Source organism: Anomaloglossus baeobatrachus, chromosome 5, assembly GCF_048569485.1.
Source record: "Anomaloglossus baeobatrachus isolate aAnoBae1 chromosome 5, aAnoBae1.hap1, whole genome shotgun sequence".
In the NCBI taxonomy this organism is placed as follows: domain Eukaryota; kingdom Metazoa; phylum Chordata; class Amphibia; order Anura; family Aromobatidae; genus Anomaloglossus; species Anomaloglossus baeobatrachus.
In genome coordinates, this window is record NC_134357.1 from 244,498,758 (window position 1) to 244,525,299 (window position 26,542).

Consider the following 26,542-nt stretch of genomic DNA (forward strand, 5'->3'; position numbering starts at 1 on the left):
TGATTGGGCCAAATCTGTCGTCACCGCCTCACGCCCGCCTTTGGATGGAGCTGCGCCTCCTTTAAAGCTCCGCTTGCCAATATGGCGGCACGCGACTGTGACGCCCTGGGCAAGCCAGGGGTCACAGGTCACAACACCACACACACCCCCACCCCCAGCAGTTCACAGCAGACATCCCCAAAGTGACCTGCTTTCTGCCTCGGGCTCAGACTGACACACCAGGTGGGCGGAGTCAGGAGATGGAGACGCCCACCCTGGAGTGAGCTCTCCTGAGGCAGGAAACAAGGGAGGAGAGAAGTTCAGGAGTGAAGGAGAAAGGACGTCTGCAGAGAGGCAGACGCAGATTGGGGCCTAGGTTGGAGCCTAGGGCCCCTGTGCAGAAAGTCAGGCAGACGGTAGTGGCCGTCTGCAGGGAGCCGGGGAGCCAGTTGGTGGAACCGCAGGTAGCCGGGGCTGGGCGGTGGCCCCCTGGTATTGAATCGGGGAGCCAGCTGGAAACCGGAGAGCAGGAAGAGTGTGCACGGAGGCGAAGGAAAGGACTTACACTAACCACCTGGGGTCAGGGGAAAAACACCGCAGCCGTCCGAGGGACCCGTCCAAGCAGCCGTTTGTTTACCGAGAACTGTGTCGTGTTTACTGGCTGAGTGAGTACCTCCATGCCGTGCGGCACAGCGCTGCCCCTGCGCCCCTGCACCTCCACAGGCCCCATACCCGCCTGTCCACCATCCCAACCCCATCACTGGGCCCCGGGATCACCAACCCCTACCCACGGAGGGGCAACACAACAACTGGCTGCTCCACACCATCACTCCCGGGATCCCCAGCCAGAGCAGCGGTGGTGTACATTCAATCACCACAACCGTGGGTGGCGTCACGGACAATAAACTATCCCAAAACACCAATTCCCCTTTTCACTCACGGGCGAGGAGCGCCGCTCGAGTCCCCGGGATCCGGCCCATCGCTCGAGCCACCGAGCAGCGGCAGCGGCAGGCCGCAGCAGCCGCAGCGGCAGCCGTACCCGAGCAGTGGGAGAGCGCGGCGTCCCCTCCTCCGCCCGCGACAATTTGGCGTCACGAACAGGATCTTACCGCTCTGCCGTTGGGTAGAGGTGGGCCTTGTGACCGCCGGAGGTATCCGGCTGAAAAATTTCAGAAGTCGCCATCTTGGGCGCGAAAATTTCCCGCTCGAGCGTCTTCCCCGAGCAGAAAAGGCGCGAAAGTGGAACCCCGCCCCCCGAAGAAGGAAGTGCTAAAAAGAGGCTAAGGGGGACGGGATGGCGTCCAGCCGCATGTGAACCGCGGCTGTGAAAGCAGGGACGCCAGGACTCTGCCAGCATTTGGTTCCTGGAAGAGGCCGCCGCAGTGATGCACCGACCCGTTACCCCTGTTACCGGTAGCGGAGCCCGCAGCGTCTGTGGGGGAGGACCCAGACCTGGGGTCCCCAGGCCTCACCTTTGTCACCGCCCTGCCACCGGCCCCGGCAGTCCGCCCAGCCGCGACGGAGATGACAACGGCTCCGGCAGTCCGCCCGGCCGCAACGGCAGCGAAGTACCGGTCCCGTTGACCAATCTGGAGCCGTTCCTGGACTGGGGTCAAGGGGTGCTGCCCACTTCCTAGGGGCAGCACCAAGGCTAGGTTATTTGGGTGGGTGACTGAAGGACCCGTTGCCGTTATTAAAAGTGTTTAATGTTTGATATGCCTCCCGTTGTGGGATGATGTTAGTATCCTTGTATTGTTTTTTTTTTTCCTTATCTTCTGCAGTTTAAAAGAAAAATAAAACCGGTGATGGACGGGCAGCCCGAGGACGGTCTGCGTTTTGCTAAGGGGGAATGTGACGCCCTGGGCAAGCCAGGGGTCACAGGTCACAACACCACACACACCCCCACCCCCAGAAGTTCACAGCAGACATCCCCAAAGTGACCTGCTTTCTGCCTCGGGCTCAGACTGACACACCAGGTGGGCGGAGGAGTCAGGAGATGGAGACGCCCACCCTGGAGTGAGCTGGCCTGAGGCAGGAAACAAGGGAGGAGAGAAGTTCAAGAGTGAAGGAGAAAGGACGTCTGCAGAGAGGCAGACGCAGATTGGGGCCTAGGTTGGAGCCTAGGGCCCCTGTGCAGAAATTCAGGCAGATGGTAGTGGCCGTCTACAGGGAGCCGGGGAGCCAGTTGGTGGAACCGCAGGTAGCCGGGGTTGGGCGGTGGCCCCCCGGTACTGAATCGGGGAGCCAGCTGGAAACCGGAGAGCAGGAAGAGTGTGCACGGAGGCGAAGGAAAGGACTTACACTAACCACCTGGGGTCAGGGGAAAAACACCGCAGCCGTCCGAGGGACCCGTCCAACCAGCCGTTTGTTTACCGAGAACTGTGTCGTGTTTACTGGCTGAGTGAGTACCTCCGTGCCGTGCGGCACAGCGCTGCCCCTGTGCCCCTGCACCTCCACAGGCCCCATACCCGCCTGTCCACCATCCCAACCCCATCACTGGGCCCCAGGATCACCAACCCCTACCCACGGAGGGGCAACACAACAACTGGCTGCTCCACACCACCACTCCCGGGATCCCCAGCCAGAGCAGCGGTGGTGTACATTCAATCACCACAACCGTGGGTGGCGTCACGGACAATAAACTATCCCAAAACACCAATTCCCCTTTTCACTCACGGGCGAGGAGCGCCGCTCGAGTCCCCGGGATCCGGCCCATCGCTCGAGCCACCGAGCAGCGGCAGCGGCAGGCCGCAGCAGCCGCAGCGGCAGCCGGACCCGAGCAGTGGGAGAGCGCGGCGTCCCCTGCTCCGCCCGCGACACGACCGTTCTCTATTGTTAGATGACTGGTAGCGTGCTGCTACGCCACTGTTCAGTCATTTTGTCTACTTGTGGGCTTTGCCCTTACTGCCCAGGCAGTGCCTTGTTTGCAGGCTGTGTTCCTGTCCTCGGTGAGCTCCTCAGGACTCCCGGGGACTCACCTTGTTATTGAAGCACATGTGCGTGGGCACCGCTGTGCTGCCCTCGTGCCACGTTTCCGTGACTTTCGTTTGGGCACACGTGCGTGGGCACCACTGTGCTTCATTGTGCAACAAGTACACAGAGCTGTGAGCCCCGTTCCATACAACCCACACGGGTTAGGGCGAGCCGGTGTATGCAGATCGCCTGTGACGTAGCAGACGATCGTCAGCAGCAACCCGCTCACTCTTCAACCGTAGCAGCGGTCCCCTACACCGCATAGTGGACCTTGACCGGCGGAATCTGTCTCTATACTATCTTGGCACTCTTTCCCGGGTCCCCCCGCCGTAACACACCATCACGTGTTTCTCAACGCAGTGACACTAGAACAAGGCCCTCTAAGAAAATATGCTAAACAAGAATGCCGCGGAGACACCTTCACATGTTTCTCAACGCTGGTAGGAAACTAGCCCGGTCTTTCACCGGGAAGGAACAACCACGGGAAGAGCAGTCTCCAGTCAAGGAAACCGCCTATACCAAAACATGGTATTCATTCACAGACAGCTGTTTTGGGGTACTTGCCCCTCTTCAGTGTGGAGTAGGAAACTGGCTAGTGGGAGCAATGCCTAGTAGAAGACTACATAGGTAAGGATGGTTGACCTCGGGGAGATCAACATCCAACACCGCAGAGACACCATCACGTGTTTCTCAACGCAGTGAAACTAGAACAAGGCACCCTAGGAAAATATTCTAAACAAGAATGCCGCGGAGACACCATCACATGTTTCTCAACGCTGGCAGGAAACTAGCCCGGTCTTTCACCGGGAAGGAACAACCACGGGAAGAGCAGTCTCCAGTCAAGGAAACGCCTATACCAAAACATGGTATTCATTCACAGACAGCTGGTTCGGGGTATTTGCCCCTCATCAGTGTGGAGTAGGAAACTGGCTAGTGGGAGCAATGCCTACTAGAAGACTACATAGGTAAGGATGGTTGACCATGGGGAGATCAACATCCAACACCACGGAGACACCATCACGTGTTTCTCAACGCAGTGACACTAGAACAAGGCCCCCTAGGAAAATATGCAAAACAAGAATGCCGCGGATACACCATCACATGTTTCTCAACGCTGGCAGGAAACTAGCCAGGTTTTTCATCGGGAAGGAACAAACACGGGAAGAGCAGTCTCCAGTCAAGGAAACCGCCTACCGCCTATACCAAAACATGGTATCCATCCACAGACAGCGTTGATAAACACGTGATGGTGTCTCCGCGGTGTTGAATGTTGATCTCCCCAAGGTCAACCATCCTTACCTATGTAGTCTTCTACTTTTTGAACATGCGGATTTTACACTTCTAATCCAAGGTTATGCAGAAATTCCGCATAGAAAACTGCGCGCAAGAGAAATTGACATTCTGCGGATTGAATAAACACACTGCAGATGAAATTATGCAGCGTAAAAGAAAAATACAGTGGACATGAGATTCTATAAATTCCATTCAATTTACTGGATCTATAAAATGCTGCATTTCTGCTGCAGGAAACATAGAGTGTCAAAAAACTCAATAAAAGCTCATCTTGAGCACACAGCCTTATAGCAACAGAGTTGTGTACAGAATAAAGGCCAGATGGAATCTAGCGACTATATCTGCCTCACTACTGTGAATGGTTCTGTTCAGGGTTTTGTCTGAATAACATTTTGGGGGAATTTACATGGAAACCCCAAGGTACAGTGTTGTGCAAATTAATCGTACGTTGGTTACCAGTCAGTGATTCAAACCAGTTTTAACTGCTTTGAACAACCTTGAGTAACAAAATGTGGTTTGACTGGTTTTAGTCAGAAAATAACAGCTAGCTGCCCCCTCAGCTTCAGTTGAGAGCTTGTTTCTGTGACGAGTGGTTTAGTGTAGTTTTTCTCTCAGTGTGATTCATGCCTGTAAAAATGGATGTTACTCCACAGAAGAGATCTAGAATTATTACTCTTAATGAACATACAAGTCTGACTGTAAAAGAAATCGCTTCCACCGTTAGTATTGGAAAATCTACCGTTTCAAGAATAATTTGCACACACAATGAAACTGGATTGTTTTCTCTAAAATGAAAGGGAAATGTGGAAGAAAAAGGAAAACGACACCAAGAACTGATAAAACACTTATCAGAAATAGTAAAATTAATGCAAGAAAAACAAGTAAAGACCTCCAAAGAGACGTGTTCGCTGCAGGTATTGATATTAGCGATTCGACTGTACGGTGCAGGTTTCTGGAAGTTGGTCGGAGGGCAACAAAGCCAGTAAAGAAACAACTTCTAACATCTCCAATGAAGGAAAAACGACTCGCATGGGCAAAAAAATATAAATCTTGGAGAACTAGCCAGTGGGTAAAGGTAATTTTCAGTGATGAAACCCATCTTTTTGTTCAAGGGTACAGAGCAAGTGTTGTTTAAAGAAGCAAAAATTAACCATTGCGAGCTGATCATATTCAACAAACTGTAGAAACACCCTCAAAAACACGTTTTGGGACTTTTTTACAGCTGATGGTACAGGGAGCTTATTTCCTGTTGATGGTATGATGAATTCATCCAAATACATAGACATTTTCAAATCTTTTATTGTGCCATTCATGCGTAAATTTGAAGGGACATTCCAGCAAGATTTGGCTCCATGTTACAATTCCAAGTGTGTGAAGAAATTACTGGAAGAAAATAAAGTAAAAGTGCTGGACTGGCCTGGCAATTCACCTGACTTAAATGCTATAGAAAATTTGTGGAGCATTGTGAAGAGACGTCTTGGCAAAATGGACTGTACAACCAAAGAACGCATGAGAAATAGAGCCATAAAAGCGTGGTTCCATGATGAAGAATTGAAGAATTTGTGCAACAACTTGGTAGAATCAATGCCAAAACGCATTGAAAATCTCATATCTGCTAAAGAATGACATATTTCTTACTTTAATTGGTATGTAGCAGTGCATTATAACATTTTATTATTAAATATTCAAAAATATGTGTCTTTTTGCTGTGTCCCAATTAATTTGCACAGCAATGTAAGTGCTAAGTATAAAAAAAATAGGATAACAGTGAACCAAGCCTTATTGTAATTTTTGGGAAGCAGAATGAACAAATAAACAACAGTTCAAGAATTTTTATTCTTTTATGCTGTTCACCATGCATTATAATAAGACCACTGTATTCTGTGCGTCAGTATGATTTCAGATTTATATAGGTTTTTTTTAATGCTTTTCTACGTTTATGCACTAAATAACCTTCATTTTTTGTTTTAAATAAAAGATTACTTTCATGTCGTCAGTTTTTTCAGATCTGTATGACAGGTTTGATTTTTGCTGGATGAGTTGCTTCAAATACATAACTTTTTTGTTTTTATTTTTTATGACGTTCACTTTGTGGTAAAAGTGATGACACCTTTATTCTTTAGTTCAGTACAAGATTTTTGTACATAAAACCAATATTATGTGAGTTGAAATGTTTCCATTTTTTTCTCCGTACAACCTATAAGAGCTTGTTTGTGGAACAAGTTATTATTTGGTTAATAAAATAGTTTTTTTACATATGAATTTTTTATTGCTTTTTATTTGATTAGTACAATTGTTTTTATCATATGACTTTTGATTGCTTTTTATTCCACTTTATATATTCTGTATCAGAACAATGACAATTTTTTAGTGACACATCATTCCGAGCACAGCAACGTTCTGTGTAACATCCTTTTTTTAATGTGGAAGACTCCTCCTACAACACAAGGCGCAGAAGCAACTGGTTTTAAAACATATACAGGAGTTGTCATCTTAAGGTGAGCAAATTCCTCACACCTGTTACATTTTTATTTATTTATTTATTTTTTAAATCACCCTCTGTCCTGTCTTTAGCACACCCTTAAATTATCAAAATAGTGTATGCAGTTTATGAATTTTGTGCACAGTAAAAAAAAAAAGCTTAATTCCTGTGATTATGTGATTAAACCATTTTTGGGACTAGGCCAAGATTTGCATCTTTTCAAAATGCCGCAAAAAGATGCAACTTTTGAAAAACTTGGGTAACATTACACTTGTGGGAAACTGGAGTAACATTGTGCCGTTTTCTGATCTTTTTAAAAGTAGCGATTGATGAATCAGCTGAAAATATCTAAAAGTATTTAAGTCAGCCATCATGGTGGGAAAAAATAGACACGCACATATAAAATAGACTTGAAATAAACCATACAGGTCGAAACTTTCCTGTTATTATTATATGCAGGAATAAAGGACTTTCATATCAAACTTTCTGATGAGCGCTGTCTTTGATTGGTAGATTGGTTTTATGGACTTTCCATTCAGTGGATTCCTTGGGTACATTTTGACTATGAGGCTCTATTATGCCTAATGTGTGCTGCAGACATGTTTATTTGGAGTGTGATAATTAGAGATGAGCGATGTTCGAGGTTCGCCAATTTCATGTTAGAGTGATTTTGGGGGGTGCTCGAGATCGAACTCGAGCTTTTTGCTAAAAGCTCGATAGCTCGAGTTACGTTCAAGAACGGTTCGATCAGCAAAAAGCCTAGCTATTTACTAGCTGGCTTTTCACTGTAATGGTGTGAGTCACTGTGATTCACACTATTATCAAATTTCAGCGTATATTGTGCGGGGGGGATGCGGTTTAGATCTGTGCTGCTGCTGAGTGCTGATAGAATGCCGATCGCCATTTTATTTATTTTTTTTTCCTAAGTGCGCGTGCAGTGGGGCGGGCCAGGATGTCAGCCAATCGCAGACACACACACAGCTAAGTGTACTTTTTACCAGACAAGCAAGGGCATGCATTATAGGCTGTGAATGTCACATGTCCTTGCCTTATAAATACGGCCATTTTCCCTCACGCCGCCATTATCTGCTTTCTGCGTGTAGGTGAAAGTTACCGCTCACGCAGCTGCTGCCGCCGCTCCTGCTGTGTACGCTATACACACAGAGCTGTACAGATTAGGGACTGCTGTTTTTTTCAGCCCTTTTCAGGGCTGATTTCCAGGCACTCAGAGCCACAGCTGTCAGGCAGGTCCGTGGAAACGCCGTATACAGCTTCAGATAACAGCGTCTGTGTACCTAAGCTCAGGGAATTCCTTGCTGCATGTCATAATTAGGAGGGATAGAAAGTGAGGCTTCCTTTCCTGTGCACTTACCCACAGAACCCGGGCACTGTACCCACCTGCCCACTTTTGCCACGCAATTTTATTTGCCCAAGAGCTGACACTTTTACTGCCATCCTAAAAGTGTCTGGAATACTAAGTTACTGTTCCTCTTCTGTCCTGGTACCCACAGAACCCGGGCACTGTACCCACCTGCCCACTTTTGCCACGCAATTTTATTTGCCCAAGAGCTGACACTTTTGCTGCCATCCTAAAAGTGTCTGGAATACTAAGTTACTGTTCCTTTCCTTTCCACTGACCCACATAACCCAGGCACTCTACCCACCTGCCCAGTTTTGCCACGCTATTTTATTTGCCCAAAGAGCAGACACTTTTGCTGCCATCCTAAAAGTCTCTGGAATACTAAGTTACTGTTCCTTTCCTGTCCACTGACACACAGAACCCGGGCACTGTACCCACCTGCCCACTTTTGCCACGCAATTTTATTTGCCCAAAGAGCTGACACTTTTTATGCCATCCTAAAAGTGTCTGGAATACTAACTTAGTTTTCCTTTCCTGTCCTGGTACCCACAGAACCCGGGCACTGTACCCACCTGCCCACTTTTGCCATGCAATTTGTTTGCCCAAGAGCTGACACTTTTGCTGCCATCCTAAAAGTGTCTGGAATACTAAGTTACTGTTCCTTTCCTGTCCACTGACCCACAGAACCCAGGCACTGTACCCACCTGCCCACTTTTGCCACACAATTTTACTTGCCCAAAGAGCTGACACTTTTGCTGCCATCCTAAAAGTGTCTGGAATACTAAGTTACTGCTCCTTTCCTGTCCACTGACCAACAGAACCCGGGCACTATACCCACCTGCCTTCTTTGGAACGCTATTTTATTTGCCCAAAGAGCTGACACTTTTTCTGCCATACTAAAAGTGTATGAAATAGTAACTTAGTTTTCCTTTAATGTCCTTGTACCCACAGAACCCGGGCACTGTACCCACCTGCCCACTTTTGCCACGCAATTTTATTTGCCCAAAGAGCTGACACTTTTGCTACCATCCTAAAAGTGTCTGAAATACTAAGTTACTGTTCCTTTCCTTTCCTGGTACCCACAGAACCCAGGCACTGTACCCACCTGCCCACTTTTGCCACGCAATTTTATTTGCCCAAAGAGTTGACACTTTTGCTGCCATCCTAAAAGTGTCTGGAATACTAAGTTACTGTTCCTTTCCTGTTCACTGACCCATAGAACCCGGGCACTGTACCCACCTGCCCACTTTTGCCACGCAAATTAATTTGCCCAAAGAGCTGAAACTTTTTTTGCCATCCTAAAAGTGTCTGGAATACTAATTTATTGTTCCATTCCTGTCCACTGACCCACAGAACCCGGCCACTGTACCCACCTGCCCACTTTTGCCACGCTATTTTGATAGCAAACAGTGCTGAAACTTAGAGGCATCAAAAAAGTGTCTGCTATAGTAACTTAGTGTCCCACTGCTGCCAAGCAAGTTCCACCACCTCTGCGTTCTACCCTCCTGCCCATTTTGCTACGCTATTTTTAAAGCAAACAGTGCTGAACCTTAGTGGCATCCAAAAAGTGTCTGCTATAGTAACTTAGTGTCCCACTGGTGCCAAGCAAGTTCCACCACCTCTGCCTTCTACCCTCCTGCCCATTTGCTACGCTATTTTTATAGCAAACAGTGCTGAAACTTAGAGGCATCAAAAAAGTGTCTGCTATAGTAACTTAGTGTCCCACTGCTGCCAAGCAAGTTCCACCACCTCTGCGTTCTACCCTCCTGCACATTTAGTGGCATCCACAAATGTCTGCTATAGTAACGTCCAGTGTCTGCTATTTAAAATTTAGTGTCCCACTGGTGCCAAGCAAGTTCCACTACCTCTGCATTCTAACCTCCTTAACATTTTGCTACGCTATTTTTATAGCAAATAATGCTGAAACTTAGTGGCATCTAAACAGTGTCTGCTATACTAAATTAGTGTTTCACTGGTATCAAGCAAGTTCCACCACCTCTGCATTCTAGCCTCCTGCACATTTTGCTACGCTAATTTTATAGCAAACAGTGCTGAAACTTAGTGGTATCTAAACAGTGTCTTTAATACTAAATTAGTGTCCCACTGGTGCCAAGCAAGTTCCACCACCTCTGCCTTCTACCCTCCTGCACATTTTGCTACGCTATTTTTACAGCAAACAGTACTGAAACTTAGTGGCGTCCAGTGTCTGCTATTTAAAATTTAGTGTCCCACTGGTGCCAAGCAAGTTCCACCACCTCTGCCTTCTACCCTCCTGCACATTTTGCTACGCTATTTTTATAGCAAACAGTGCTGAAACGTAGTGGCATCCAAATAGTGTCTGCTATACTAAATTTAGTGTCCCACTGGTGCCAAGCAAGTTCCACCACCTCTGCATTCTAGCCTCCTGCACATTTTGCTACGCTATTTTTATAGCATACAGTGCTGAAACTTAGTGGCGTCCAAACAGTGTCTGCTATTCTAAATTTAGTGTCCCACTGGTGCCAAGCAAGTTCCACCACCTCTGCATTCTAGCCTCCTGCACATTTTGCTATGCTATTTTTATAGCAAACAGTGCTGAAACTTAGTGGCATCCAAACAGTGTCTGCTATTCTAAATTTAGTGTCCCACTGATGCCAAGCAAGTTCCACCACCTCTGCATTCTAGCCTCCTGCACATTTTGCTACGCTATTTTTATAGCAAACAGTGCTGAAACTTAGTGGCATGAAAACAGTGTCTGCTATACTAAATTTAGTGTCCCACTGGTGCCAAACAAGTTCCACCACCTCTGCATTCTAGCCTCCTGCACATTTTGCTACGCTATTTTTTTAGCAAACAGTGCTGAAACTTAGTGGCATCCAGACAGTTTCTGCTATACTAAAGTAGTGTCCCACTGGTGCCAAGTAGAGTTGAGCGCGGTTCGCGGTTCGAGGTTCTCCAGTTCGCGGCTCAAGTGATTTTGGGGGCTGTTCTAGATCGAACTAGAACTCGAGCTTTTTGCTAAAGCTCGATAGTTCTAGATACGTTCGAGAACGGTTCTAGCAGCAAAAAGACAAGCTAATTACTAGCTGGCTTTCCGCTGCAATAGTGTAAGTCACTCTGTGACTCACACTATTATGAAATTTCAACGTATAGTGTGCGGGAACAGCGCATTCAAATCACTGCTGTTTGGATAATGGCGATTGCCATTTTTTTTTTCCTTGTCTTCCTTCCCTAAGCGCGCGTGTAGTGGGGCGGGCCAGCATGTCAGCCAATCCCAGACACACACACAGCTAAGTGGACTTTTAGCCAGAGAAGCAACGGCATGTGTGATAGGATGTCCATGTCTTATGTCCATGCATTATAAAAACGGACATTTTCCTTCAGCATGCCATTATCTGCCTTCTGTGTCTTGGTGTCAGTCACCGCTGGCGTAGCTCCTTTCTCCGATACTGCTGTGTACGCTCTATACACAGCGCTAAACAGAATAGGGAGAGAAGTTTCTATTAGTCCTTTTAAGGGCTAATACCGGCAGGGTCAGAGCCATAGGTGACAGTCAGGTCCGTGAAAACAGATTTTAGCAGCTACACAAGATGACAGCATCTGTGTAGCTAAGGTCAGGGATTTCCTCGCTGCATTTCCCCATTAGGAGGGATAGAAAGTGAGGCTTCCTTTCCTCTACCCAGACCCACAACCCTGCCACTGTACCTTCCTGCCCTTTGCACACTCAAGCTCATTGTTACTAAGCCATTATACTAACAAACACTGAGAAAACTTAGTGGCATCCTAAAAGTGGCTGTTGGACTTCCATTAGTGTCCCACTGGTGCAAATCTATGTGCAGCACCTCTGCATTGCACACTCAAACTCATTGCTACTAAGCCATTATACTAGCAAACACTGAGTAAACTTGGTGGCATCCTAAAAGTGGCTGTTGGACTTCCATTAGTGTCCCACTAGTGCAAAGATATTTGCAGCACCTCTGCATTGCACACTCAAGCTCATTGTTACAAAGCCATTATAATACCAAACACTGAGGAAACTTAGTGGCATCCTAAAAGTGGTTGTTGGACTTCCATTAGTGTCCAACTGGTGCAAATCTATGTGCAGCACCTCTGCATTGCACACTCAAACTCATTGTTACTAAGCCATTATACTAGCAAACACTGAGTAAACTTAGTGGCATCCTAAAAGTGGCTGTTGGACTTCCATTAGTGTCCCACTGGTGCAAATCTATGTGCAGCACCTCTGCATTGCACACTCAAACTCATTGTTACTGAGCCATTATACTAGCAAACACTGAGTTAACTTAGTGGCATCCTAAAAGTGGCTGTTGGACTTCCATTAGTGTCCCACTAGTGCAAAGATATTTGCAGCACCTGTGCATTGCACACTCAAGCTCATTGTTACAAAGCCATTATAATACCAAACACTGAGTTAACTTAGTGGCATCCTAAAAGTGGCTGTTGGACTTCCATTAGTGTCCCACTAGTGCAAAGATATTTGCAGCACCTCTGCATTGCACACTCAAGCTCATTGTTACAAAGCCATTATAATACCAAACACTGAGTAAACTTAGTGGCATAATAAAAATGTCTGTTGGACATCCATTAGTGTCCCACTGGTGCAAAGCTATTGTTACGAATCGGCGCCGCCATAGCCGCAAGCAGCCTGCTGCGGTTCCAGTTGCGCCCAGGTGCCGGCTGCCATTTTTGGCCGTGCCTCGGGTCGTCCAGCTGGCTGCTTGCACCTCCACGTCTAAGTGTGCAGAGGCGGCTAGTGTGAATGCGTGTGCCAATTTACCCCAGCCGGAGCCTAAGTCCAGTGTTTCGCCTAGTGAGCATGCTCAGCCTGATATTGCCATTTCTCAGGTTAAGTCCTCGGTTCGGGCTACTGAGCATGCTCCTACACTTAGTGCGAAAAGCCTTTTTGCAAAGGTACTTGGACTGCGTGCTGTGTCTAAGTCCTGTGTTGTGCCTACTGAGCATGCTCAGGCTGAGTCTCTGATTTCTGAGGCTGTTGTCCAGGCTAATGAGCATGCTCAGGCACTTAGTGCATTGCAGGCAAAGTCCGGGAAGGACTTCACTGGGCATGTCCGTGAGGTGGCAGGCCCTGATAGGCCAGAGGGCATCAGGTGTCCTGATGATGTGGCCACTCCGGACTGGCTCGTGGAGGCCCGGCCCTATGATACGACACCTCACCATTGGTCGTCAGACGATGACTGGTGAAGTGTTTGGGGCGTGGCTGCCATGAGGTCATCAGTGATGTGGCGGTTCAGGATAGGCCGCTTGTGATGTCGCTGATGACATGGCACTCTGCTGTTGTTCCCTGGAGGTGCCATTGTGGTCCACCCTGGGTTTGGGGCAGACCCAGGTAATAAAAGGGGCGGGAGACAACATGGAGGGGCGCAGTCTTCACATTTGCTCAGACAGAGCACACCTCCATGTTAGAGCCTTATTGCGGCATAAGCCTGTGTTTGGAAGCAGTAGGTAGGGTTAGGCGTCCGGTGCTTGTCACGCCAAGACACCCGTGGCTCAGTACGTTAGGGTCAGGCACCGGCTTCCACCTCCTGCCGTCCAGTCCTGCTTGTGCAGCCCAATGGAGTTAACTGGGCTGCGGCTGCTGCGCCTCCTGTCCAATTGTGTCCCCTACGCACACGGACAATGTACCTGCTGCGCCTCCTGTCCGATTGTGCCCCCTACGCACACGGACAACACACCTGCTGCGCCACCTGTCCAATTGTGCCCCCTACGCGCACGGACAGCGTACCCCAGGACCCCTGTGGAGTTAACAGGGTGTTCCTGGTTTTGGTGTGTATCTTCCTTGGCTTCCTAGTGAACACTACTGGTGGGATTTCTTGGCCTGACGTGTCCTCTACACATGTGGTCATTCACATAGTGACCAGAAACGCTAGTCGGAGGACCGCTCGGCATGACATGTTCTACACACGTGGCCGACAGGGCGCTTTCGTGGCGGTCTTCTGGTCAACGCTACCTGGTCACTATCCAGCCTGACGTGTTCCTTGCACACGTGGTCGGGGTTGCGCCAATTCCACCGAAACGCTAACTGGGTTGTCTTCCGGTCTGACGTGTCCCTACGCACGTGACCGGTTTCCTGGGTTATCTCAGAGCCATTACGCTCTATAGTCTCCGCCTATCCTTCAGGTGCCAGCAGCTCCTTTGCCATCTGGAGCATGGTGGGCCCCGACTGGCGATTAGGATATATACTCCCTGGTCCTAATCTGCCGGTCCCCCCGTAACAGCTATTTGCAGCACCACTGCATTGCATACTCAAACTCATTGTTACTAAGCCATTATACTAGCAAACACTGAGTAAACTTAGTGGCATCCTAAAAGTGGCTGCTGGACTTCCATTAGTGCCCCACTGGTGCAAATCTATGTGCAGCACCTCTGCATTGCACACTCAAACTCATTGTTACTAAGCCATTATACTAGCAAACTATGCTGCCAGTTTAAGGGCCGTAGTTGCATTGTCAGGGATAGTTATTGTTGTTTATTCTGCTGTTAATAAAGATAGACTACCGCTGCAATCTACACCACCTCTCAATTTTTACTACCACATTTTAAGTGCACAATCTTGTCGCAATCAAAATGAGTGGCAAAATGACAGATGCTGGTGGAAAGGGGAAGAGGCATGTTGGAAATGGAAAAAAAGGGTTTGTCCATAAGGAAGGTGGCAAAGCTCCATTAACATCTGTTGAAGATAGACCATCTTCCAGCAAAAGTAAGATGTCTACTACTTACTGTGGACAATCCGATGTGCTCCCTTTTTTACGGACACGAATAACTGGAACAAAGGTAGATGATGGCCAAAAAAAGAAAATGCTTGAATGGATCTCAAGTGGTCCAACAAGTGCCCTCTCCTCCACCTCAACTACCGCATCCAAAAGACACCAGTCCTCTGAGTTGTCATCCCAATCACACTTGCTTTCTCCCAGCTCTGAAGTCTCCATCCGCCCTGCACAGTATGGTGGAACTGAGATGGCTGAGTCTGCAGAGCTGTCTCACACACTATAGCCTGGGAATCAGAGGTCTGCTCCCAAGCTACAGTGAGTACAGACCAGGAAATGGTCTGCAGTGATGCCCAGAACCTTTGTGACTCAGATTCAGGCCGTGATGACCAAGTTTCTGAGCATAATGTTGACCCTTATTCACAAACTGAAACACCTGTGGTAATAGACAATGAAGAACATACTGATGACGATGAGACGCAGATACCAGATTGGGATGACAACTTAAATATTCGGTCAGGGCAAGAAGAGGCTCGGTCTGAGGGTGAGGGGAGTGCAAACACAACAATTGATGAGGAAGTTCTAGATCCCACCTACTGTCAACCCACAGTCAGGCCCTTGAGGAGGTCAACAGAGATGGTGGAGGAGGATGCAACTGACGACAAAGTTACCTTGCGCCTTCCTGGACACAGGATGAGTACTGGTAGCACGTCTATAACTGCATCCTCAGCCACCACTGTGCCTCTGAGCACTAGTCGGGGTGGCTTAGCAGGTCGCATGCCCTCTAAGCCTTGCCTAGCCTGGTCCTTTTTTGAGATAGCAAAAGATCGCCCAAATTATGTGATCTGTAAAATTTGTCATGATTCTGTTAGTAGAGGGCAAAACCTCAGCAGTTTGACAACTTCTTCCATGAATCGTCACATGAATAAATATCATATGTCCCAGTGGGAAGCTCACCGTGCCACAATGTGGCCTAGCGGAGCGAACCATCCACTGCCTGCCCCTTCCAGTGCATCCGCGCGCTCTTCATCTTCTAGGACTGTGGGGACAGCTGTCACACCTGGTTTTCCACGCACAACTTCCACCACTGTAACCACAACAGGCAGTTTGCTTGGTAGGTCATTAGTTGGTTTGGAAGGGGAAACAAGTGCGTGTGTACAGCTCTCTCAGACATCGATAGCACCAACGTTGGATGAAGGCAACATCATGTCTACGCCTGCACTTTCCTCACAAACCTGCATTTTTCCAGGGACACCCTACTCACCACCGTCTACACACAGCAGCCAGATCTCTGTCCCTCAGATGTGGACAAATAAAAGGCCATTTCCTGCGACCCATGACAAAGCTAAGAGGTTGACTTTATCCCTCTGTAAGCTCTTGGCTACCGAAATGCTGCCTTTCCACCTGGTGGACACACAGGATTTTAGAGACCTTATGTCTGTCGCTGTGCCCCAGTACCAGATGCCCAGTAGCCACTACTTCTCTAAGAAAGGTGTGCCTGCGCTACACCAGCATGTCGCACACAACATCACTGCTTCCTTGAGAAACTCTGTGTGTGAACGGGTGCATTTCACCACCGATACTTGGACCAGTAAGCATGGACAGGGACGTTACATGTCGCTGACTGGGCACTGGGTAACTATGGTGATAGATGGTGAAGGGTCTGCTGCACAAGTCTTGCCGTCCCCACGACTTGTGTGTCAATCCTCTGTCTGTCCAAGTTCCGCCACTGCTTCTGCCTCCTCCACCTCATCTGGGTCCTCCACCTCCGCCCCAAGAATGCCTGGTCAGGCCACCAGCGTTCTCACTGCGCAGAAGGAATCACGCACCCCTCATTACTATGCTGGCAGCAGAGCGCAACGGCATCAGGCGGTCTTAAGCTTGACATGTCTTGGAAGTAAGAGTCACACAGCGGATGAGTTGTGGGCAGCTCTGGAGACTGAGTTTAATAAATGGTTGTCTCCACTCAACCTGCAGCCTGCTAAGGCCGTGTGCGACAATGCTGCAAACCTGGGTGCGGCCCTTCACCTGGGCAAGGTGACACACGTGCCTTGTATGGCTCACGTGTTGAACCTTGTTGTCCAGCAATTTTTAACACACTATCCCCGCCTAGATAGCCTTCTGAACAGGGCACGAAAACTGTCTGCTCACTTCCGCCGTTCAACCACCGCTGCTGAGCGACTTGCATAGCTCCAGAAGTCTTTCGGCCTGCCGGTTCATCGCCTGAAATGCGATGTGGCGACACGCTGGAATTCGACTCTTCAAATGTTACAGCGACCGTGGCAGCACCGCCGAGCCCTGATGCAATACGTCATGACGTATAGCCTGGGCTAATGAGATGCAGAGGTTGGGCAGATCACCTTGATGGAGTGGTCTCAGATGAAGGACCTCTGCACCCTTCTGCACAGTTTCGACATGGCGACGAATATGTTTAGCGCTGACAATGCCATTATAAGCATGACAATTCCAGTGATTTACATGCTGGAGCACACGCTAAACACTATTCGGAGTCAGGGGGTGGGACAACAGGAAGGGGAGGAACTACAGGAGGATTCATATGTGCAAGACTCAACAACATCACTAAGGTCCAGACGTTCATCATCACCAAGGCGGCAGGCATGGGACCATGGGGGACAGGGATCAACAAGGGAGCATGATAGCAGGCGAAATGTTGAGGAAGGTGCAGGAGAACATGAAGAAATGGAGGACGAACTGCCCATGGACATGGAAGACTCAGCGGATGAGACTAGACCTTGGTCAAATTTCAGTTGAAAGAGGTTGGGGGGAGATGTCAGAGGAAGAAAGAACAGTTAGCAACTCTATGCCACAAACACAGCGTGGACTTGGTCCGCATGGCTGCGCAAGACACATGAGTGCCTTCTTGCTGCACTACCTCCAACATGACCCTCGTATTGTCAAACTTAGAAGTGATGATGACTAGTGATGAGCGAGTACTAAAAAGCTCGGGTGCTCGAGGCTCGGGCCGAGCATCCCAAGATACTCGTGTACTCGGCCCGAGCACCGAGCCCAATGTTATCCTATGGGAGACCCGAGTATTTTTGTGAAATGACCACCGGCAGCATGTAGAAACCCTAAAAATGGCACAAAAGTCTCAGAAGAGTGCTCAAATGACATGGCAACAGCATGGGGAAGATCCCTTGAAGCATTTATCACTCAAAAGTCACAGCTGTGACCAATTTTGTCCGCGTTTTACGCCATTTTTACGGACTCACCAGAAAACCTTCCAAAATGACACCAAAATTAATTTTCATGGTGGAAATGTTAAGGGCACATACCCAATAGTGAGATAGAGCTAATGTATGTTACTTTTTGAGATTAATACATGAAAGATTTTACGTAACACATTGTGTGGCACTCCGATGTCCCTGAGAAGAGACGTACATAAAGGCCTCTGAGTCTAATGTGCCCATTTTGAGGAACTGAGTCTTTGTAGTATTTTCCTTTGCCAGGGCAGTCCAAAATTGTGAGGTTCACCAATGACCCTGCATACAGACGTGCACGAGGGCCTGTAAACCTGAAGTGCCCATTGTAAGGAAGTGGGTCTATTGTAGTATAGCCCTTAGGCAGGGCAGGCAAAAATTGGGAGGCTCCACGTTGTCCCTGGATAGAGACGTGCATGAGGGCCTCAAAACATTAAGTGTGCATTGTCAGGAAGTGGGTGTATTATAGTATAGCCCTTAGGCAGGGCAGCCAAAAATTGGGAGGCTCCACGTTGTCCGTGGATAGAGACGTGCTAGAGGGCCTCAAAACATTAAGTGTGCATTGTCAGGAAGTGGGTGTATTATAGTATAGCCCTTAGGCAGGGCAGCCAAAAATTGGGAGGCTCCACGTTGTCCCTGGATAGAGACGTGCATGAGGGCCTCAAAACATTAAGTGTCCATTGTCAGGAAGTGGGTGTATTATAGTATAGCCCTTAGGCAGGGCAGCCAAAAATTGGGAGGCTCCACGTTGTCCCTGGATAGAGACGTGCATGAGCAGAGTAGCGGTATGGTGACGCTAATAATGGCGTCATCACCACTCACCATCTTGGTGGAGTCCTCAAAGTTTTGGAGGATGGTACATAGGTCGGACATCCATCTCCACTCCTCAGGTGTTATGTGTGGAGTTTGACCCATTTCCCGACGGCTTAGGTGATGCAGGCACTTAACAACTGCCCTCTTCTGCTCACATATCCTGACTAACATGTGCAGAGTTGAATTCCAACGCGTGGGGACATCACACACCAGTCTGTGAGCTGGAAGATGCAAACAGCGCTGAAAGCCGGCAAGGTCGGCTGAAGCAGTAGGTGACTTTCGAAAATGTGCAGACAGGCGGCGAACTTTTACCAGCAGATCAGACAGCTCTGGGTATGACTTTAGAAACCGCTGAACCACGAGGTTGAGCACATGGGCCACGCATGGAACATGTGTCAGCTGGCCTCGCCTCAAAGCCGCCACCAGGTTCCGGCCATTGTCACACACGACCTTTCCTGGCTTTAGGTTCAGAGGTGTGAGCCAGTGATCTGCCTGCTGTTTCAGAGCTGTCCACACCTCTTCTGCATTGTGGGGTTTGTCACCTATGCAGATTAGCTTCAGCACAGCCTGTTGCCGCTTCGCCGAGGCCGTGCTGCAGTGCTTCCAGCTTGGGACTGGTGTGGAGGGTAAAGTGGATGAGGATGCGCAGGAGGAGGAGGAGGCTGAAGAGCATGAAATTCCGGAGCTGTAGAGTGTGGGTGAAACCCTGACTGAGGTAGGGCCTGCAAACCTTGGTGTGGGAAGGACGTGTTCCGTCCCTCGCTCAGACTGGGTCCCAGCTTCCACAATATTAACCCAGTGTGCCGTCAATGAGATGTAGCGGCCTTGCCCACAAGCACTTGTCCACGTGTCTGTGGTTAGGTGGACGTTGGGTGAAACAGCGTTGTTCAGGGCACGTGTGATGTTTTGTGACACGTGGTTATGCAACGCGGGGACGGCACACCGGGAGAAATAGTGGCGGCTGGGGACCGAGTAACGTGGGATAGCTGCCGCCATCAGGTCGCGGAATGCTTCTGTCTCCACCAGCCTAAAAGGCAACATTTCCAGCGCAAGCAGTCGCGAAATGTTAGCATTTAGAACTGTGGCATGTGGGGCGTTGGCAGTGTATTTGCGCCTGCGTTCAAAGGTTTGCTGAATGGATAACTGAACGCTGCGCTGGGACAAGGACGTGCTTGATGATGGTGTTATTTCTGCGTAGGCAATTGCAGGTGCAGGACCGGAGGAGGCTTGTTCGCAGGCAGCATGGACAGGGGATTGGCTCGCATGCACAACCAGCAAAGACGTAGCAGTGACATCAGCAAGCACTGCTCCTCAACTCTGTTGTACTTCCCACAAAGTCGGGTGCTTGGCTGACATGTGCCTGATCATGCTGGTGGTGGTCAGGCTGCTAGTTTTGGTACCCCTGCTGATGCTGGCACGGCAGGTGTTGCAAATGGCCTTTTTAGAATCATCTGGAGCCAACTTAAAAAACTGCCAGACTCGGGAAGACCTAACATTTGTACAGGCACCTTGTGTCGTGTTGTTGTTCCGGGGAACGGTTGCCTGACTTCTGCCTGGAGCCACCACCCTGCTTCTTACTGCCTGTTGGGATGCTACGCCTCCCTCCCCCTGTGCACTGCTGTCCTCGCTCTGCATATCCTCCTGCCAGGTTGGGTCAGTTACTGGATCATCCACCACGTCGTCTTCCTCTTCCGCACCCTGCTCCTCCTCCTGACTTCCTGACAATTGTGTCTCATCATCGTCCACCCCTTGTTGAGACACGTTGCCAACTTCGTGAGAACGTGGCTGCTCAAATATTTGGGCATCTGTACATACGATCTCCTCATGACCCACTTCAACATGAGCTGGCGAGAGGCCAGAATGTGCGAATGGAAACGTGAACAGCTCTTCCGAGTGTCCAAATGTGGGATCATTAATGTCCGAGGACGTGTACTCAGCCTTGTGGTAGGAAGGAGGATCAGGTTCTGAAATGTGCGGTGCAGTATCACGGCTACTGACACTTGACCGTGTGGAAGACAGAGTGTTTGTGGTGGTGCCAATCTGACTGGAAGCATTATCCGCTATCCAACTAACAACCTGTTGACACTGGTCTTGGTTCAAGAGCGGTGTACTGCTGCGGTCCCCAAGAATTTGGGACAGGACGTGCGAGCGACTAGATGTGGCCCTTTGTTGTGGCGAAATTAGAGCTTGCCCACGACCTCGGCCTCTGCCTGCACCACCATCACGTCCACTTCCTTGTTCCTTGCCAACGCCCTTGCGCATTTTGCAATGCTGTGCTGACGTGTATTCACTACACTTGTGCGTTATATAATAATAGTTTGTGAAAAACGCACACAAGTGCACCTGTACGCTGCCACCGACAGGCACACACGTGCGGTTTTTAAATGCAAGCACGGACGCACTAAGAACCTAACAGGTTTTTAGCAGAAAAAATTACTGAGAAGTCTGACACTATCAGCCACTGCTGACTGACGTGTATTATACACTAGACTTGTGCGTTATATAATAATAGTTTGTGAAAAACGCACACAAGTGCACCTGTACGCTGCCACCGACAGGCACACACGTGCGGTTTTTAAATGCAAGCACGGACGCACTAAGAACCTAACAGGTTTTTAGCAGAAAAAATTACTGAGAAGTCTGACACTATCAGCCACTGCTGACTGACGTGTATTATACACTACACTTGTGCGTTATATAATAATAGTTTGTGAAAAACGCACACAAGTGCACCTGTACGCTGCCACCGACAGGCACACACATGCGGTTTTTAAATGCAAGCATGGACGCACTAAGAACCTAACAGGTTTTTAGCAGAAAAAATTACTGAGAAGTCTGACACTATCAGCCACTGCTGACTGACGTGTATTATACACTAGACTTGTGCGTTATATAATAATAGTTTGTGAAAAACGCACACAAGTGCACCTGTAAGCTGCCACCGACAGGCACACACGTGCGGTTTTTAAATGCAAGCACGGACGCACTAAGAACCTAACAGGTTTTTAGCAGAAAAAATTACTGAGAAGTCTGACACTATCAGCCACTGCTGACTGACGTGTATTATACACTAGACTTGTGCGTTATATAATAATAGTTTGTGAAAAACGCACACAAGTGCACCTGTACGCTGCCACCGACAGGCACACACGTGCGGTTTTTAAATGCAAGCACGGACGCACTAAGAACCTAACAGGTTTTTAGCAGAAAAAATTACTGAGAAGTCTGACACTATCAGCCACTGCTGACTGACGTGTATTATACACTAGACTTGTGCGTTATATAATAATAGTTTGTGAAAAACGCACACAAGTGCACCTGTACGCTGCCACCGACAGGCACACACGTGCGGTTTTTAAATGCAAGCACGGACGCACTAAGAACCTAACAGGTGTTTAGCAGAAAAAATTACTGAGAAGTCTGACACTATCTGGACTGTTTTAGACTGTGTACAACCAGCCCCAGATATGATGTAGGCTGGTATACAGTCACCACTAGGAATGGCTATATACCCTGCCTGCCTGCCTGCCTGTATACTGCTACAATAGTCCTGACAAGGACTCTTCTGGTCACTAGCCTGTATTCCGACCTGGCTATACCCTGCCTGTATATAGCAACAATAGTCCTGAGAAGGACTCTGCTACTGTACTCCGACCTGGCTATACCCTGCCTGCCTGTATACAACTAGAATAGTCCTGAGAAGGACTTCTGGTCACACTGTTTGCAGCCCTGCTCCGGAACTAACTATAAAGGGCCGCAAACCTTTCCCTGAAGCAGCGACCCTCTCCCTGCACTGACTGTCTGGATGGCTGTGAGCAGAGCACAGCGCGCCCGCCGGTATAAAGGCTCGGTCACGCTGTGCGGGCCGGCCAATCACTGCAATTCCACAACTAACAGGGCTGTGGCATTGCAGTGGTCTGCCAGCCAATCCCTGCATGAGGGCTGGCTCTCAAAAGAGCGCCAACATGCAGGGATGAAGACCACGAGTACAGCTCGAGTATCGCGAGATTACTCGGTCCCCGCCGAGTAGCCCGAGTACAGTGATACTCGTGCGAGTACCGAGTAGTAACAAGCATACTCGCTCATCACTAATGATGACTACTGGCTTGCCACACTATTAGATCCCCGGTACAAGTCCAAATTTTGTGACTTAATTCCAGCCATAGAAAGGGACGCACGTATGCAGGAGTATCAGCAGAAGCTGTTACTCGATCTTAGCTCTGCTTTTCCACCAAACAACCGTGCAGGTGCAGGGAGTGAATCTCCCAGTTGTAACTTGACAAACATGGGACGGTCTCGTCATCTTCAACAGTCTACCCGGACCAGTAGCACCGTATCTGGTGCTGGTAACAGCAATTTTATTGAATCTTTTCATAATTTTTTTAGACCCTCCTTTGCAAGGCCACCAGAGACAACAAGTCTGACACATAGTCAACGGCTGGAGAGGATGATACAGGAGTATCTCCAAATGAACATCGATGCCATTACTTTGCAAATGGAGCCTTGCTCATTTTGGGCTTCAAATCTTGAAAAATGGCCAGAGCTCTCCCCTTACGCCTTGGAGATTTTGTCGTGTCCAGCTGCCAGCGTTGTCTCTGAACGTGTCTTCAGTGCTGCTGGATGTGTGCTGACAGATAAGTGCACGCGTCTGTCCAGTGACAATGTGGACAGACTAACGTTCATCAAAATGAACAAGTCATGGATCCACAAGGAATTTACTACCCCGGTGTCATCCTGGAGAGAGTAAATGCTTGTGTATTTTGAATGTGCTTGATGCAAATCTAGCTGTGAAGTGTACAACTAGGGCACAAGTGCTGCCACTGATGAGGTGTCTGTGTGGCCCAATTTTTTGAAAAAAGGGAGACTCTTCTTGGAGTAACCCTTGCTTACATTGTTTTTAAAAATGATCCAAGATGCACAGAGCTGGGATCAGGAAAGACTTTGCTACCTACCCCGGTGTCATCCTGGGGACGGTTAAGTATGGCGTATTTTTGAATGTGCTTGATGCAAATCTAGCTGTGAAGTGTATAACTGGGGCACAAGTGCTGCCACTGAAGGGGTGGGTGTGTGTGGCCCAATTTTTGGAAAAAAGGGAGACTCCGCTTGGAGTAACCCTTGCTTACATTGTTTTTAAAAATGATCTAAGATGCACAGAGCTGGGATCAGGAAACACTTTGCTACCTACCCCGGTGTCATCCTGGGGACGGTTAAGTATGGCGTATTTTTGAATGTGCTTGATGCAAATCTAGCTGTGAAGTGTACAACTGGGGCACAAGTGCTGCCACTGAAGGGGTGGTTGTGTGTGTGGCCCATTTTTTGGAAAAAAGGGAGCCTCCGTTTGGAGTAACCCTTGCTTACATTGTTTTAAAAATGATCCAAGATACACAGAGCTGGGATCAGGAAAGACTTTGCTACTTACCCCGGTGTCATCCTGGGGACGGTTAAGTATGGCGTATTTTTGAATGTGCTTGATGCAAATCGAGCTGTGAAGTGTACAACTGAGGCAAAAGTGCTGCCACTGAAGGGGTGGGTGTGTGTGGGGCCCAATTTTTGGAAAAAAGGGAGACTCCGCTTGGAGTCACCTTGCGGTGTTTTACATGATTTTAGAAGGGCATGCCATGCCTATATCTGTGTCTCCTCCTCTTTTTCCTTGTCCTGCTCTTTTATTTTCGCATGAGTATATGTCCTTGTCACTTTAGAATGTGTTTGTGTTGTGTTGTGAGTTGTTTGTCACCTTTTGGACACCTTTGAGGGTGTTTTCTAGGTGTTTTTATGTGTTTGTGATTGCCTGCCATTGTTTCCTATGCGGTTCGAGTTCGGTTCGTCGAAAGTTCGCCGAACCGAACGAGACGCCCGTTCGGCGAACCGAACTCGAGCCGAACTGCGAACGGTTCGCTCATCTCTAGTGCCAAGCAAGTTCCACCACCTCTGCAATCTACCCTCTTGCACCTTTTGCTACGCTATTTTTTATAGCAAACAGTGCTGAAACTTAGTGGCATCCAAACAGTGTCTGCTGTACAAAGTTTTGTGTCCTACTGGTGCCAAGAAAGTTTTATCACCTCTGCATTCTAGCCTCCTGCACATTTTGCTACGCTATTTTTAGAGCAAACAGTGCTGAAACTTAGTGGCATCTAAACAGTGTCTGCTATACTAAGATAGTGTCCCACTGGTGCCAAGCAAGTTCCACCACCTCTGCATTCTAGCCTTCTGCACATTTTGCTACGCTATTTTTAGAGCAAACAGTGCTGAAACTTAGTGGCATCTAAACAGTGTCTGCTATACAAAATTTTGTGTCCCACTGGTGCCAAGCAAGTTCCATCACCTCTGCATTCTAGCCTCCTGCACATTTTGCTACGCTATTTTTTATAGCAAACTGTTCTGAAACTTAGTGGCATCCAGTGTCTCCTATTCAAAATTTAGTGTCCCACTGGTGCCAATCAAGTTCCACCACCTCTGCATTCTAGCCTCCTGCACATTTTGCTACGATATTTTTATAGCAAACAGTGCTGAAACTTAGTGGCATCCAAACAGTGTCTGCTATACTAAATTTAGTGTCCCACTTGGGCCAAGCAAGTTCCACCACCTCTGCATTCTAGCCTCCTGCACATTTTGCCAAGCTAGTTTTATAGCAAACAGTGCTGAAACTTAGTGGCATCCAAACAGTGTCTGCTATACTAAATTAGTGTCCCACTGGTGCCAAGCATGTTCCACCACTTCTGCATTCTAGCCTCCTTCACATTTTGCTACGCTACTTATATAGCAAACAGTGCTGAAACTTAGTGGCATCTAAACAGTGTCTTCTATACTAAATTAGTGTCCCACTGGTGCCAAACAAGTTTCACCACCTCTGCAATCTACGCTCCTGCACATTTTGCTATGCTATATTTATAGCAAACAGTGCTGAAACTTAGTGGCATCCCGTGTCTGCTAGTCAAAATTTAGTGTCCCACTGGTGCCAAGCAAGTTTCACCACCTCTGCATTCTAGCCTCCTGCAAATTTTGCTACGCTATTTTTTATAGCAAACAGTGCTGAAACTTAGTGGCATCCAAACAGTGTCTGCTATTCTAAATTTAGTGTCCCACTGGTGCCAAGCAAGTTTCACCACCTCTGCATTCTAGCCTCCTGAACATTTTGCTACGCTATTTTTAATAGAAAACAGTGCTGAAACTTAGTGGCATGCAAACAGTGTCTGCTATTCTAAATTTAGTGTCCCACTGGTGCCAAGCAAGTTCCACCACCTCTGCATTCTAGCCTCCTGCACATTTTGCTATGCTATTTTTATAGAAAACAGTGCTGAAAGTTAGTGGCATCCAAACAGTGTCTGCTATACTAAATTTTGTGTCCGACTGGGGCCAAGCAAGTTCCACCACCTCTGCATTCTAGCCTCCTGCACATTTTGCTAAGCTAGTTTTATAGCAAACAGTGCTGAAACTTAGTGGCATGCAAACAGTGTCTGCTATACTAAATTTTGTGTCCCACTGGTGCCAAGCAAGTTCCACCACCTCTGCATTCTAACCTCCTGAACATTTTGCTACTCTATTTTTATAGCAAACAGTGCTGAAACTTAGTGGCATCCAAACAGTGTCTGCTATACTAAATTTAGTGTCCCACTGGTGCCAAGCAAGTTCCACCAGCTCTGCCTTCTAGCCTCCTGCACATTTTGCTACGCTATTTTTATAGCAAAAAGTGCTGAAA